General features: G+C 37.9%; 1 protein-coding gene and 1 long non-coding RNA gene across 5 annotated transcripts in view; both read right to left on the bottom strand.

The window, feature by feature from the left end:
* LOC137854064 (SAM and SH3 domain-containing protein 1-like) overlaps positions 1-16,089 on the bottom strand; it is a 545,195-nt gene that overhangs the window by 300,585 nt on the left and 228,521 nt on the right. The gene's annotated exons all lie outside the window — the stretch shown is intronic.
* Positions 1-16,089, bottom strand: part of LOC137854066 (uncharacterized) — a 259,333-nt gene that overhangs the window by 24,435 nt on the left and 218,809 nt on the right. The window lies entirely within an intron of this gene.

Below are 16,089 nucleotides of genomic sequence, written 5' to 3'. Positions count from 1 at the left end.
AGCATGTAACATCAAAGAATGGGGAGAATGGGGTTGTCTGAGAATACACCATTGTTCAACCACATGAAACACATAGTGTGTAAGCACAGTTAAGAGGTTAGGAGTAGAGAAAAAGGAAAAAGAACAAAGCCCTCATTTACAATTGATAGCATCTTTGAACTGCACTGCTCCTTTTCTAACTTTGCCATCACATGAACTGTTGGAATCATTTAAAACATGATGTTGTGCATTTAAATAAGGATCTTTGAAAGCTTGTTCAAGAGAAAACAAAGGATTTCCTATGTGGTATTTATAGTTGCCTATATAACAATCCTCTACCTCTCAGAGCTTTGAGTTCATATGCAACAGCGTCCTTCAAACATATATTTTAAGTGCATCCGGTTATGCTTTTTAAAAAGCATAACAAGAATGTTCCTATTATTTTCGATCAAGAGAAGCCCAGCGGAGCCCCCATCACCTTAAAGTTATGGAGGATGGCAAAGGACCAGAGGGACAGAGCTCCCCTGGCAGACCAGGAGCCCTGGGGCAGCCATGCGCAGATCGGCAGTGGCACACTCTGGATGTATCACGCTCATGACCAGCCAGCACATTTCACCCACTGCCCCGGTCCTTTACTCAACAGGAGAGTGGGGAGAGGAAGAAAAAATCCACCCCACATCAGTCTACGTAAAGCTTTGTCACCTGTAAGTTTTTTCTGAAACCTGTATCATCTTTTACTAAAAACTAAGACCTTCTGAGAAATGGACATATCTTCAGCCTTTCACTTACTGTTTGCATATTGGTTATAGCTAAGAGGCTGCTGTTCAGTGTGCTTTCCACCAGACAGATTCGCTGCAGCTTAAGACTCCAAATAGCCCCTAAACAAATGCTCGTATACGAACAAGAACATTCATCTTCACAACACATTTGACAAATGAAGGCTGGGGACGTTGGGCACAGGTCAGATGCTTTTTCTAAGGTACCTCTTATTTCTACCATTATCATACAGGACAATTGGACACAGAGAACATAAAATGACATAATAAACATACACATGTATAATAGAATTAAGAGTTACTGAAATGTAAACAGCAATTATCGAAAAGAGATACCAAACTGTTTAACTTCTGTGGCTGTCAAAAGGACCAAGCTGCACCTCACATACTTAGGGAGGATCTTGCTCTTCTGCTCCTCCTGGACAGCACCACGCAGAATGCGTTCCTTGTGTGTCACCCCCTGCTAGGCCACCTAACACTCTAATAAAAGAAATCCAATATTTTACTGTAATTAGTGTAAGAAAACTAGCAAACAAAAAAGCAAAAGCACCTACTTGCCACACGTTTTAGTTCTTGTTCATTATGAGGCTTACAAAGACCCTGTCCTCCCTCCGAGGCAGCAGCACTGAGCCTTGCACACCTGTGCTGTAGTTAAGCTGTTGCAAAGCTGTTCTGACAGTGCTTTCCTCTAGTAAAAGGAAGAATTTGGGGGTTATTTCTTAACTAGGACTTTTATAACCTGTTGCTAACATACTTAACATGCCATCAGCTGGCAGTTTCTGACTAGAAGAAATAGTGAAATTCACAACAAAAATAGGCCAGAGAAAGAAATAAAGATACATTTTTTCCTCTTCTAAGTTAGAACAATGTTATGACTGAAGCACCTTTAATATAAATTTCAACTAAAATAAGGTAGCAAGCATTTTAATTCCTAGTTATATGTGACATGGGTGGTTAGAGCAGACAGCCATAACAGGCCTTTTCTTATCCTTCAAAAAAGTCAATAGACCTTTTCTTATCCTCCTGTTATTCATTTCCTTCTATGCATTTAATGACAGTGTACAATAAAACTCTGCACAAACAGGATTTCACTTACAGTACGCACAATCTTTCCACCCACATTCACTGTTCCCTTGCTCCACAAAGGAGCAGTCCCTCCTCCCCTGCAACTACACACTTCAGTTTTGCTGAAGAGATGGCATATTTTAAAATCCAATTTATGCCAGTACAATTTAGAGGAAAATTAGTGCCCAGTAAATCTAATGGTTAGTGCTTCCATGGGAAATGAAAGTGATCTCTTTCTATTAACTATATATTATTCCTTGGAGCTGATTCAGCCCCTCCTTTGGCTACTGCTGCTTTAACATATGGAGATCACATATCATATTACAATTCCTGTCATGATCAGGTACATCCAAAGTAGTAACACAAGCGATGCAGGCTTCAGCATGCATCCAGTCAACCTTGAACTTACACATTCTCGTATAATTTGGTGCCCTATTTTTCACATGAAAGCACGTTTCTGGCACTCATATTATGCAAAATCTTATGGTGTCAAGTGAAGTCTCTTTAAGAGACCTTGTATCATCATCCTATTCGTGATTCTATTATTCAACAACCCAACATACAGCATTGGTACCGAAGGAGGTGCTATCAAATCCATTAATACTAACAGGTGTTGCTACATCCAGACCAGATGAACTGTGCTGCAAGATAAGTCTTTGGCACGAATGGCTTTGTGGCAAGTTTCCAGACCCCCTGTCTCCGAGCAAGGTAAGGACACCTTGAAAGCCCAGATCAGAAAACTCGTGTATGAAAGTTAGACTGGAAACTGAATCGACTCTGAAGCAAGGTTAAGTCCTCTACCAAACATTTTTTTAAAAAAGAAGCTTGAGATTGCTATGCAATGAAAGCTTATCTTAACTAACTCCACTTTTAAAGAAAAAGAAAGCTAAGTTACAGAAAGTTATGGCTGTTGTACATATGCAAATACAGTTGCTTTTAGTCCATACACATTAGCAGAACCAAAATAGTTTAAGCAATAAAAAGGAAAGCTTTTCTTGCCTTAATTATTTCTAGTCTACTGCTTGTAACATGACTAAGCCTGTGAGGATTTTAAATAAATAATTTGATCTTAAATAAAACTGAAGTAGCCTGATGTCAAGCTATTCCTTTTCTATCCCTTCAATCCCAAGCAGTCTGGACATCACCACATAGGTCACTGCCTTGGTGTTAAGTACTGCATGTAAAGAAAACAACAAAAACAGAAGTTTTTTCTTTCTAGCAAGTGTTCTCAAAAATATCTACAAACCCTTAGCCTGTATTGTAATCATCCATTTTTATTCTCCATTAGACTCAGTTTAAAGGGATTTGTTTCTGCACCAGCTGTGGTGAACTCACAGAGCTGCCTGTAAGATGGAGATAAGCTATGACCACAGTTGCTGCTCTATTAGTTTGCTTGCATGTTGGATATTTTTGTGATTATAGTTAGTTCACGATTTAACGGTAGGAGGCTAATGGAAATGTTACTTGCTACAGTAGCAGCCTAAATCAGTTGGGGAAAGGAAAAAGAAATGTGTTTACACTTGAAGATGTCACATAAAACAGTGGGAAGCTCCCACCCCTGACACTAGAACTGGCATGCTCATTCAAGGACTCATCTACATTATTACATGCTCCTTCACACTTAGAAATCTATTAATTTACAATTAGTTGTATTGATTTTATAGCAGATTTGTGATTTCTGTAATAATTTATGGACTACTGAAGAAATTAACTATGCCTCTTCCAAAGATAAGCATTATTGATAAAGAAGTCTTGGCACAAGTTATTGAACACATCACCGACAGTCTGGATTTTTCTGCTCTGAGTTCTGTGTTAATTACAGCAGAACTGATTGGTAGATTCTATCTGTCCCACCAAGAGTTTCTTCCCTGGCTCCTGACAGTAATCTACCGGCAGGAAATGTAATCAGCCAGGGGAGACAACTTCAGTTCAGCTTCTGATGCCTTGTTAAGTTAGAGAAATTTAAAGTAGTGTTGTTACTGTGCACACCATTTCACCGGAAAAGACACTGGGTTCTCTTAAAAAAAGAATCTGAAAAATAATGTTGCGTAAGATGAAGTTTTATCATGATTTTGAGAGCTGTCTACCATCTAGTTTGGTACTGAAAGAATTAACTGAGGCCCACCAAATAAGAACTATTTCTAAAACATATACTACGTAAATCATGAGAACGTTTCCCAGAACAATGCCTGTTGCTTATTATTTTATAATAAGCCATTTTACAAAACAGGGTTATGCCTGTTAGTTGTGACGTGGTTTTTGGTACTTCCTTCATGGAAATAGGAAGAAAAAAAATTGCTTCCAATAAGGTGACAGGACGAGGGGGAATGGGCTTAAGTTGCGCCAGGGGAGTTTTAGGTTAGATGTTAGGAAGAATTTCTTTACTGAAAGGGTTGTTAGGCACTGGAACAGGCTGCCCAGGGAGGTGGTGGAGTCACCATCCCTGGAAGTCTTCAAAAGACGTTTAGATGTAGAGCTTAGGGATATGGTTTAGTGGGGACTGTTCGTGTTAGGTTAGAGGTTGGACTCGATGATCTTGAGGTCTCTTCCAACCTAGAAAATTCTGTGATTCTGTGAAGTAATTTCCCCCCCCCACCTCCGTGGTAGGTACTTCACTTGACAACAGCGTGAAAAGAATTTCTTTCAATTTTGGGTGAACCCCTTTTAATATAAAGGTGGTCACTACGTAACACACTTAAAAGAATGCCTGATTTGTGAAATCATGCTACAGAAATAATGTAGCAATACTCCTAAAAAATTCTGCTAAATATTGCCAATCTTTGAGAAATCTTTTGGTTCTGATTATATTTGCTTTAAAATAAAAACTCATTTTCAATGCAAGGCATTCAATAAGTTAATATATGTATTTGTATACCCTAGACATCTGGTATTTTGGTACCTAAATGACCTATTAGCCCCAAATGCATATAGATATAAACACAAAGATGAATATCACTAGGCAAACCTTGTACACAAAATATTTTACAACTGAAAGAGCATCAGATGTACAATGTTGATGCAGAAATTTACCTCTGTACAGCTCCTGCACAGTGGATGTGAAATTGTATGGTAGCCCAAGTTGCGTTTACTGAACCTAAACCAAATGCTGACAGAGTTGTTAAATTGTTCTTCATGGTTATTTGCAGTGTTAATCACAGCAGAACCGGGGTGGTATACCAAATCAGAAGCCTTCATAGATAACTTCAAAGAAGATATATATACACCCGAGGTAGTTGTGCAATTGCAGCCATTAAGATCATGTATATAGTGTGTCAAACTTCCAAATACCAGAATAAAGAAGGCAGATGACCTACAGTCAACAGCATTAACTCTCTGTGTAGCACTCATTGAGATGTTGAGTAGTAGATGAGGCAGCAGCTTTGATGGAGTAGAAGAAATAGGGTATGGCATGTCATAATTCTTGATTTTGTGAACTGTTGGAGGCAGGGACCAATTTGTATTAAAATGTAATAATATTTTACTCAACTCTGTGGGGCCTTAGAGATACTGTTGCAACACAAATAATACGACACTATCTTTTCCAATGATATTAACATGCCTTAAAGGTAAAAATCAAAGTCCTTTGCTGTAAGTAGAACTGCTTGAAGATGAGAAAATGAAGGTCCTAGAGTTGCAAAATAAAATTTTCTGCAGTATTTAGGAGCTTACCAATGAGGTACATAACCCAAATCTTGTGTTACTTGCGCTTCAAAAGCAGTTCCACCCATTCCCATGTGCCTTCTTTTAGGATATCCTTACTAAGTACAGCTTAGCAAACACAATAGAAGGGTAAAAAGATTATTTGCTTTTGATCAGTCATGTGGTGCTAGATACTACAAATTCTGATATTCTATCCCAAGTCAGGGCCACCAAGAACAGGAATAGAAACCAAAGGAAGCATTACAATCAAGTAAAAATAATGAAGTTTGGCTGCTTCATCAAATGGGACTGGTGTCTGACATCCAGTTAATTTTAACACAGATCTCTCCTGCCCCATACACTAAGTGCATTTAAAGGCAGTCTGTAAGTGCCTTTTATTCAAATAATTTTAAGCTAATTTTTATTAGAGGAATTGCCTGAAATATTATTTCAGTAGTGTAGGCAGACACCCAATTAACTACCACTAACCCATACCAAACACAACCAGATATCAACATGTGCTTTCCATATACCAGCCTTGAAAACCCTCTGCTATTTTTTGTCTGAAAATTAGTGAAGTGTAGCATTATTTGACTCTCATTTCTCAGCAGCACACAGCCCTGCTTTTCTCCATCACTGCCTGTTGCTGTACCCTCACCAATTAATAACAAATGAGCCCTCAGTGTTTACTCTGATCAAAATTCATAGCTACAGATAACTGCTGCAGTTCCACACTCATCTACAGGAGTAAAACAGGCTGTAGGTTTGATCAGTGATCAACTGTGCTTGCTGTACATTGCTACTAAAAAAATTTCCATATTGCTACTCAAAGTCACAGTTCATTTATGCTTCACTGTGATTGATGCACAGGCAGCCATAAAGAGAAGGTCAGGAGCCGCTTATATATATTCAGATCATTAAAATGGGCACTGTCAACCTCTATAGGTAAATCAAAGCAACACAGTGGGACACACATTATCACAAAATCCCAGGTTTAGTATGCACTAAAACATCACCATATGTCAAGGCCACTGCACTTAAGACAGTCTCATAAATACTCACTAGGTAGGGACAGAGACAGACAAGCACACAGCCAAGGTGCTTGTTCTTCCAGGGGAGCTTGGAGAGACCAAACAGCTGTAGTCTACAGAAGAAATGAGGCAGGAGGTGTTTGCTTGGCAGTGGAGCTCAGAGAGATGCTTGCTGCTGCTGCAATTCCTCCTGATCTCTGTGCTGGGAGCTACTTCAAATGCTGGCCAAAGTCCACCTTAAGTGTCACCCACCACTGTGAAAGGACACTTCTTACTGCTTTTGGGATATAGGTCATGCTTTATTTAGCCTTCCTAACTTAAAACTCAGTTAGGGGAGATGAAGAGCTACACAGTGGCCAGGAAGGTATCTGGAAGAGATGCAAGGTGTTGCACAAACCAGGCAAGGGTGTGGATGAGAACCTTGAATCTCATAGAGATACTCTGCATTTCCAGGGTATTGGATTTGCTGGGAGCAATAAAACAGAGCTTTAAGAGGGAAGGAATGCAAATACTCCTTGCATATAAATAAAGACAGAAAATTAAAGAATGAAAGGCATTAGATAATAAAGCAAGTCCAGCCCCCAGAAGCAGCAGAGTACTGTGCAGTAGTTTGGACCAGATGAGCTGGAAGGCTGGCTCAGCTCACTTCACTGAAGACAGTATTCCCCTACCTCCACACATCACAGCAGACTACGATATTATCTGTGAAACAGAAGATAGCCATGATAGAAGTGACCACACAGCGCTCCATTAATGCAAATGCCTGCTCAGCTCTTCATGGGCCCAGGTGTAACAGCACTGCCCCAGGGGAAATAGACCATTTAATGGAACTAATGATTAAGGGGCATCTAAGAACTGGTAGGAATTCCTTCAGGTTTTCAAGGCAATATTGAGCTTCACTGTAGATATCACAAAGATCATTTAATCTGTTTCTTCTAACAAGACTGAACTGGAGATTGTGGAAAAGGATGAAGAGCTGACTGCTATCAGGAAAACTTAAGATCATCAAGTTGCTGAACACCATGAAAAAAAGAAAAAACAAACATATTTCTGAGCAGCTGTAACAAGTTTACTTCTTCCATAGCTCAAGCCTATCACATGCCCAATTTAAATCTATGGACCAGCTTATTGATTGCCTCAGGTCTACTCCCAGAACAATAGATTTGCATGTAAAATGAAAGCACGTATGAGAAGTTATAAACGATGGAAATCCTAACATGTATTGCAGATCTCCTATAAGAGCACACAAGTTAAACATTTCAAACACTGTCAGCATAGCTGAGACCCAAATGCAGCTTTTAAAATGGCAAAAGATTAGATGTCTGCAAAAAAATCTGCAAAACATAAGATTTTGTCAGAAACTTTCTTAAGTGTAAGAACATTGTATTAAGCTCGGTATTTAGTAAGTTAATGTATGCATTCAAAGACAAAAAAAAGTTATTTCCTCAATATACTTCTTAAAAAAAATCAATTTCTACAAATGATACTTAAACACTTACCTTACTCAAATTTGTACTCATTAAAGAGTACAAATATTGAAAGATGAAGACAGCATACAGTAAAGAAAGTGTCCCAGTTTTACAGAGAATCACACCATTTCTGAATATTCAGTTGCAATTGCTGTTTCTTTCTAAAGCATTCCAGATTAAATAAATGAAGCCACATGAGTCCTGTATGTCAACATACACACAGCTGAGATAAACAGCTTCTCACAGAAGATCATTAAAGTCATAAATTTGGAATAAAGGAAAGCAATATACGGGGATTCAGGATATATATTTTTCCCCATAAACTTCAGTTTAGAGAAAACTAAACACATAAAACAAGAAAACAATTTTACAACTGTAGCATATACTATAAATTAAATCCTCAGAACTTCTTTTCTTCTCCCTTATTCTGTCAGCATATGCATATGGACAGTAATACCTAACAATTGAGGAGTACAAATTCTCTATCAATCAGTACAGTAGCAACATATTTTGGAAACAGTCTTTTCAGAAAACTGATATTTTGAGCCCACCTTTGCTGGTTAATGCTTCAGAATAAACAGCTTCCCTGAACTGTTCTTTTACAGCTTATGGAGCCTTTAGCTTACCGGTTACTACCTACGTGCCTGGAATATCACTTTGGAAATGGAACAAGTACCTTGCTGGTGGAAGGTGGCAAGAAGATGCATTGAGTAACTTCAAGATGCAGGAATAGTGAGGGCTACAGATGTGGAAATATGGAAACGGGGGAAGGGGAACATGTAGTGCTGATAAAATGCTGGATAAGAGAATACATGTAAAAACAAGTCACCGAACCCAAAAATAAAAAAAACACAAAAACCCCATACAAAATCAAGGTCTAAGCACTGAAAGCTACTATTCAGCAGTTTACTCAGTTATCAGCAAGCTCTTGGGATCTAGCAACCATTCAACATGATTTTGGTTTGTGCTGTCTCCATCTGCAATCCAAAACCCTCTATGAAGTAAATAGTTTGTTTTGGTCTGCAGCAAGATTTGCATAAGGAAACACAAGAGGAACTGTTCAGGAGCTGTTCAGTACTGCAACTGTATTTCACACTAAAGGGCCAGATGTCCTCGGTACTGGGACTCTTGCTCTAAAGTAGTCTTCTGGTACCTGCAATGAATGGGCAATTCCTGTTCTTCATGCAGCTCACCTGCTCTAAAAAGCAATTTGATCCAGACAGAGGTACCAGAGCTTGAATTACTCATCCTTTTCTCATTTTCTTTATTTTCCTTTCCCCTACTCCAGGAAAGGAGGGGCTCAGATACCCCTACGCAGAGGCTCTGCAGGAACAGAGACAAAGGTAGGTAAATAAACCATAAATGCATTTTCACAGATATTGGCTGCGAGTACCTGCTGCAGTTAGGGCACTGTTATGAGCTTCTAGGGATGGGGATTTTCCTGCTCTTTAAATAGAAGTAGTTTTATCTTATACATTTAGCAGGGTAAAATTGAAAGACAACCCATAAAGGAAGAAGTGGAGAATTCAGCTGAGTGATCAATAAAGAGCTTTTGTTCAACAAACAGCTCCAAGAGAGAAACAAACAAAAAAACACCACATAAACACATCCAATCAAATGATTAGATGACAGTAATTGTATTCTAAGCTTGCTGAATTCTCTTGCAGTTTAATTTGGATAAAATATTCCCAGGTTCATATCACAACTCACAGCATATGCTTAGAGAAGAACTTCATTTTATTAATAATTGATGTATGAAAATAATTTGTCTTTAAATAATACCTCACAAGTTTGTCATAAGAATTTAAGTGCTTATGCAACATTTGGATGAAAGATACAATAGTCATAGTTATTTTAATCAAATTGTTCTCCTTTCATGTAAATAAGGAAAAACCGCTTTGCCACTTTAAAAAAGCAATCACACAGCCTCTCTCTATTTTGGAAACCAAGGCAGTGAAATACACATTCTTCTCTGCACAGGAAGATTCTGTTAGCAGAAAGCATCATGCTACTTTCCAAGTGATTTACACCAGAAATTCAGTTCAGGTTTCTAACATACCAGACATTTGAAGACTAATATAAGCCATATACAAGGAGCGGGATGAGGAGGGAGAAGGTATTGCCTTCACCCAAGGTATTTCAAAGAAGTGGGGCAGAAAGTAAGAGGCAAAAGGTCATACAAAGCTGGCAACAGCACTGCTGATCCCCCAGATTTTCACAGTGCATTGCCTGCAAAGTTCTACACCACATGCTGCATCAAGGAGCTGTGATTTGGGGGCTTTGCACATACTGAGAATCAGAGCTCACACTGGGTATTAAGAAATGCCAGCACAATGAATTAAAGTAGTTTATGATTGAACATCCCACATGAGTAGGCTTAGAAAAGGTGAGATGATTTTTAAACACGGTTACGCAAAGAATTTTGTAGGGTATAGCAGCAACAAGAATTAAACCTTTATAGAAAGGCCTCTATAGGAGCATTTTCCAATTGAGTTGCCCACTGTAACTCAAATGACATCTTTGAAATTTGCATTTCCTTAACATTATACCTTTAAATCCAGTAGATAAAACCTGACAAATAAAACACTGCACTGCAACAAAGAGCCACTTCTTCCTAAACTGTTTACCTAAGAACCAGCAGGCATATTTTCATGAATTATCCCTGGATCCCTATAAACTATAAAATTATGAGAATTCAAAAACCAGGAAAAAAGCCAAGACTTGAATTGACAAGCCAAGTCATATTAAAGTGTAAGCGGCAATATTCCCGAGGCATGATATTGAAACTGATAAACACTGCTGACTCATATATTAAAAGCCAGCATCTTCAACAAAACCCACTGAAGCGGCAAGTATAGGAATTTGTACTAGATGGTTAGACCCGATCTAGTCAAGGGCATATTGACTGCTAAGGCAAATCAAAGCAACTAAAAAGCTGCCTTCATGCTTTTCCTTTAAATTTTGTTAGTCTGTCTTGCCCTGGTGGCTCACGTTTGCTGCTTTAAACAATCTGTTTTGATCCTCTTGCATAAAATACCTCAAAAACATTAATTCAGAAAGAGCAATTGGGGAAAAATATAGCATCCTTTACATGTCTGCTTACTGAAGCACAGTATTTAGATGCTGCAGAAGTGTCCCTTAAGCAGAGCACTCTAGAATGAGGCAGAACTTCAGAACAGAGGGCAGCAGTCATAAAAAATTACTTTTCTATAGTAATTAAGAAAAAAATCACTGCAGTAACTCATAGGATTCCACTAGCACTTCAATGTCACCCCAGTTCACACCTGTTTTCTAGTCAAGAGAACACATAATTACTTAGTCCTATGGTAATTCCCTTATTTTCCTTTCTAGAATATTGTTCTCAGTAATTCCTATGTCTTCCAGTAACTTGCTCTCATCTTGCTGCTAGTAGGAAATGAAGCGGGGAAAAGGATCAAATTTTGACAATATAGTAATTATTTGCTTTCTTACTCAGGATGCTCCCAATCTTCATTTTAATCAAATGAATACACAAAGACAAAAGATAGACAAATCTGATGAAGACTTAAGTTTTCTGATAGCTTGGCTTGATCAAGAATTTAGCCATTCATATTCCTTCAGAGAAAATAAATTTGCTACTTGTTAAGCACTTCATTTTATTTATTCATTGTATAAAACATACAAAATTGTGCTAAGTTGTTTCAGTCATCCATGAAACTAGTTGCTCTGAGACAGAACTGCTGGTCAACGCTAACATACAACTATGCAGGCATTTCACAAACTCTTTCAAGAAAGGAAGAATCAGGTTCCCTCCAGGTAGCTAGCTATAACCTGGCTTCAACTGATTTTGCATTTCTTCACTTGTCTCATTGACTTTGATGAATGTGATTTGCTTAACAAGAAATTATGCCCCTTAATGTCTGCAATGATCTGAGCCTGATTAACTCAGATATGAAACAATAAAAAAAGGAGAATTTCAGAGACTCTGTCCTCTCACATTACTATTATCACTGGAATCGGGTAACGCACAAGCCAGAGTTTTGATATTAATTTAATGGGAACAGAAGTAAGACTTATTTCAGAAGTCTCATGCAAGACCTTCCATGAGGGGGTAACAAATTAAAACTATCCTCACAAAAACAGCCTAGCTGAAAGAGATACTGGGTGGCAGGGGGAGCCAGTATGAAGAGTCTTATGAAGGATTTTTCTTATGAAAAAAATCATATTCCCAAATCTAGTGTGGCACTTGAGTACACTGAAATGCCCTTGTTAGTTTCACTGTAATTAGATTTCTTTCACAAGCTCTAAATTAGCGCTTAAATTGTTTGAGCCTCCTGGTGTTCAAATGTTATCCCCAAATTCATATTCTGAGAAGCTGCCTCCCCTTCTTTACTTGCACTTTCCTATTCACGATTCCCCCCTCTCTTCTGAAATACCACCACTTATGAAATGTATTTTACAGAACTTGACTAAAGGTTAAGAAAGTAGAGGTTAATTTCTCTATCAGCTGTAGGAAAATGTTATTTGTATGAAATTTCTAGGATGCACATTGTAAATTGGGGCACTCCAGCAATGCGTTCCTTTCCTCAGGTGATTTGCAGTTACTTAAGGAACAATTCATTGATTCGGTAATTTGTGATATGTCCCCACAGGACTCCCTCCTGAGTTTCAGTAGCCAGCACAAATGTATTTGCAACCAAAATCTATGTTTGCATGCTATCAAAACTTGGAGTTTACAACACCTGATGTAGAATATGCAAACAATGCCTTACATGTAGTTTGACAGGTCAGGGGTAATTCTCCTGTCAGGAATGGTCTGCCTTTGATCCAAGTGAAAAAAAAAAAAAAAAAGAATTTAAAGAGGGAAGGGGCAAATGCTAAAATGTGTTTTCATTAACTTTTCAAGAATAGAAAGAATTTTGCTGGTTTATTTACACTTGTCAAGGCTTTAGCCTTCAAGTAGAAGCATAAGAACTAAAGTAGCACTAAGCTGGTTTAGGGTTTTGAGTGTTTTGACGCATTAAGTACAAACCAGCTAGTTCTTACTTTCAAATACTGCTCCAACCAGTTGGTTCTTATCCGTGAAGACAACCAACATACAGTATCATATTTATTATGGTTATGCATTCAGCTAGATTTCCTAATGTATCAAGGGTCAAATCAATCATAACCTTTTCTCCAGGCCTCAGCGCACAGGTCATTCCCCCCCACCTTTTATTTTTTAAAGTCAGACACTGGAGCCAAGCCTGGGGGTAAAGTCACTCTCTTTACTATTTTCATTTTATAGCTCTATATTTCCAGCTTTATGGCATCAGTTTATGTTAGGAGGACATGCACCAAATCCTGCCTTGGTCTACCCTCTTAGTCTCTTGTTTATTGCTACAAGAATCTTTCTCAGTGCTTCTAGAAAACATGCACTGGCCTCAAATTCTATTCTCATTTCTGTATTTCATCCTGTGGTGCTGATACAAGTCACTAGCACTGAAGGGAATATATTTAAAGAACTTGAAAAAAAAAAAAATCACCAACCCTGAATACATCCTATTTGGAAATCCTAAGGGATGATAAAATAAATACTGCCTAACTTGAATAGGGACCTTCTCTTTCATGTGAGAAAAGCTGCATAACATCAGCTGTATCAGCTGCATTTTGATATCTTTTGTGGCTAGATAACTAAATGAAGATCCACACTACAAAAGCACGTTCTATAAAATTACTTTCTTGCTGCCTCATAGATAGGTAGGATTGACACAAATAAAAAAAGCCCGTTGGTATTTTATAGCATTCCAGTTTTGTTGCTAATTATGATTAATTATTCTGAGTGGTAATTGTTTGTCATGTCTAGTACACATACACAATGCAGCATGACACAGCCCTTTCAGACACAGTGACTATGATATAATAGCAGAGGCTGCTGCAGCTTATACTGTCCTTTGTGGGGCTCTCAGTGTACAGGAGAAAACTGCAAACTGAAGCACAGCCACCTCAAAAAGTGTTAAAAGGAAAAACTAAAGTCACCCATAGAAGCACATGTGTAGTCCTTAACACAGCTATTTAAACACAGATGTTTATGAAGGAATGAGAAAGGTATGAAAAACATGGCACTCCTAAAATATTTTCAGATCGAGCATGTGTGAAATTTTAGTGTTCTGCAATAAATTCATTCTACCTGGCATTTTATTGTTTAAACTGTGGCCAGCCTTTCTGATGGCATTCTGCTCATTAGGAATGTCCTTGTATTAACTTTTTACATGCGAGTCATAAGCCAAAGATGTGAACAACTGCATGGTGTGAGAAACATTTTTTTCAGCTCAAGTCTATTTGTGGAAGAAAATAGATTTTTGATACATCTGTCTGTTTTCCCTGATACTTCATTCTTTTCTGTTGGTTCTGTGGACATGAAAGGGTTTCACAGAAGTTAAACATTTCCCCATTGCTTCAGATGAAAGATTTAACAAAAGGTATTTTTAACTGGAGCTTTTGTAGGTGCTTTATCAGCATCTTATTACCAAAGGTAGCATAATGAATGTTACTTTTGGATATTTCCAGTATTGTTGCATATATTTTCTTTGGAAAAAAAAAAATGAACTGAACTAAATCCTGTAGGCTGTACACCCTGACAGTCTTGAGCTGTCAGTCGGGCTATCAGAACCTCCTACCAGCAGGTGCCCTAGTTTCCACTATCTCTTCCAGTTCAAACCTGCCTATATCTCTTGGAATTCAGCAGCCAAGAACAAGGCCTTCAAAGTACAAAGAGCTGTTTTTTCACATGATAGCATGGAAGAACTAGAAGACCATATACAGCTTACACTGATGCTTCTGGCTGTAAAGCCTCCAAATTACTGTCTTCACCTCTTCTGCACTTCCGTGGATGGAGCTGCCTGGACACTCAAGAATAACTCTATAAGAATAAAAAGCAGCTTTCTCATGCCAAATTAAAGATCAATAAACACTAACCTTAGTGGCACCAGAAGTGTCCTATTAATGCAGAAGGCTGCTAAATCCTAGACTATCAGTGAGGTTGATGTGTTGAATAAATTAAACATTACCACATAAGAATTTTTTGCTGTTGAAATTCTAGCAGCTGCTTTTGTGGCTACTTATTTTGCTGCTGATTTTTTTCCATTTACTTTTTCTACTCAAAAGATTATAGCAAACGAAGTTCAGCTTTATAATGTCATCTACTGGAACATCCCTTCCCTTTTCTTTGGCAGAGAGTTTAATTCATAGTTTTGTTTTGTATGTTTTTAAATCTGTGTTTTCCTCTCTGCCATCGTCTGCCATTAAGATTATACATAAATGTGCAAAATAATTTTCAGCATATGAAACAATGCATAAACATTTCTATGTTAAAGAAATGGTTTAAGACCCACAACTTATCACTTTCACAGAATCTAATGTCACAGCACATTCAAATTGTTAGGTAGCTCTTACCTTTTACATGGATGCTTCCAGCCACAGCATGTTTCAGGAGCTAACCCACAGTGACTGAAATTCTGTCAGATGTTCACTCCATTTGTAGGCACCTCACACATTTATAAATTTTGTCCCGATTACTTAAGTTAATTTTTAAATAAGGGACATGGAAATGCTAAGTGTCAAAGGACAACTCTTAACATACACAACCTTTCTGTTTGTAAAGTTTCAGTCAAGTCAATTTAATTTTTACCTGATGTAATTAACATCCTATTTTTAGAAGTTCTCTGTAATTCAGCTGCAAAATAGTCTCTTCTACAGTGTACTTAAAAACATTGACAGTTCTCAGATCCGTCAGAATAGCTACAGTTACAGAAGCACTTCAAAAGCTACGGAATATTTAACCCACTGAAAGTTAGAGGTTTTGGAGACCAAGCACATATTTCTAGCTCTCTAAATCAGCAAACATTAAATTATGATTATTTTTATCCTTTTTTTACTTCTCTGCATTCTACCAAGGAGTACCTACTCAGTAACAGGTAAGAGTATGTTAGCAGGCTACAGAACATGAAGCCTAAGAATACCATCACTTCTCAGGCTAAAACTTTATCTATGTGACATGTTATTTTACATTTGAGTGAAGATGACTCTGCCACCTCCTTTAAAGGTACGTACCAAACATCTACTTAGAGGACAAATAAAAAAACTGCCTAGAAAAAGCATAGATCAAATACA

The sequence above is a fragment of the Anas acuta genome, chromosome 3, assembly GCF_963932015.1.
Source record: "Anas acuta chromosome 3, bAnaAcu1.1, whole genome shotgun sequence".
NCBI lineage: Eukaryota > Metazoa > Chordata > Aves > Anseriformes > Anatidae > Anas > Anas acuta.
The sequence above is the reverse complement of the archived record's forward strand: the minus strand, read 5'-3'. Positions and strand labels throughout refer to the sequence as shown.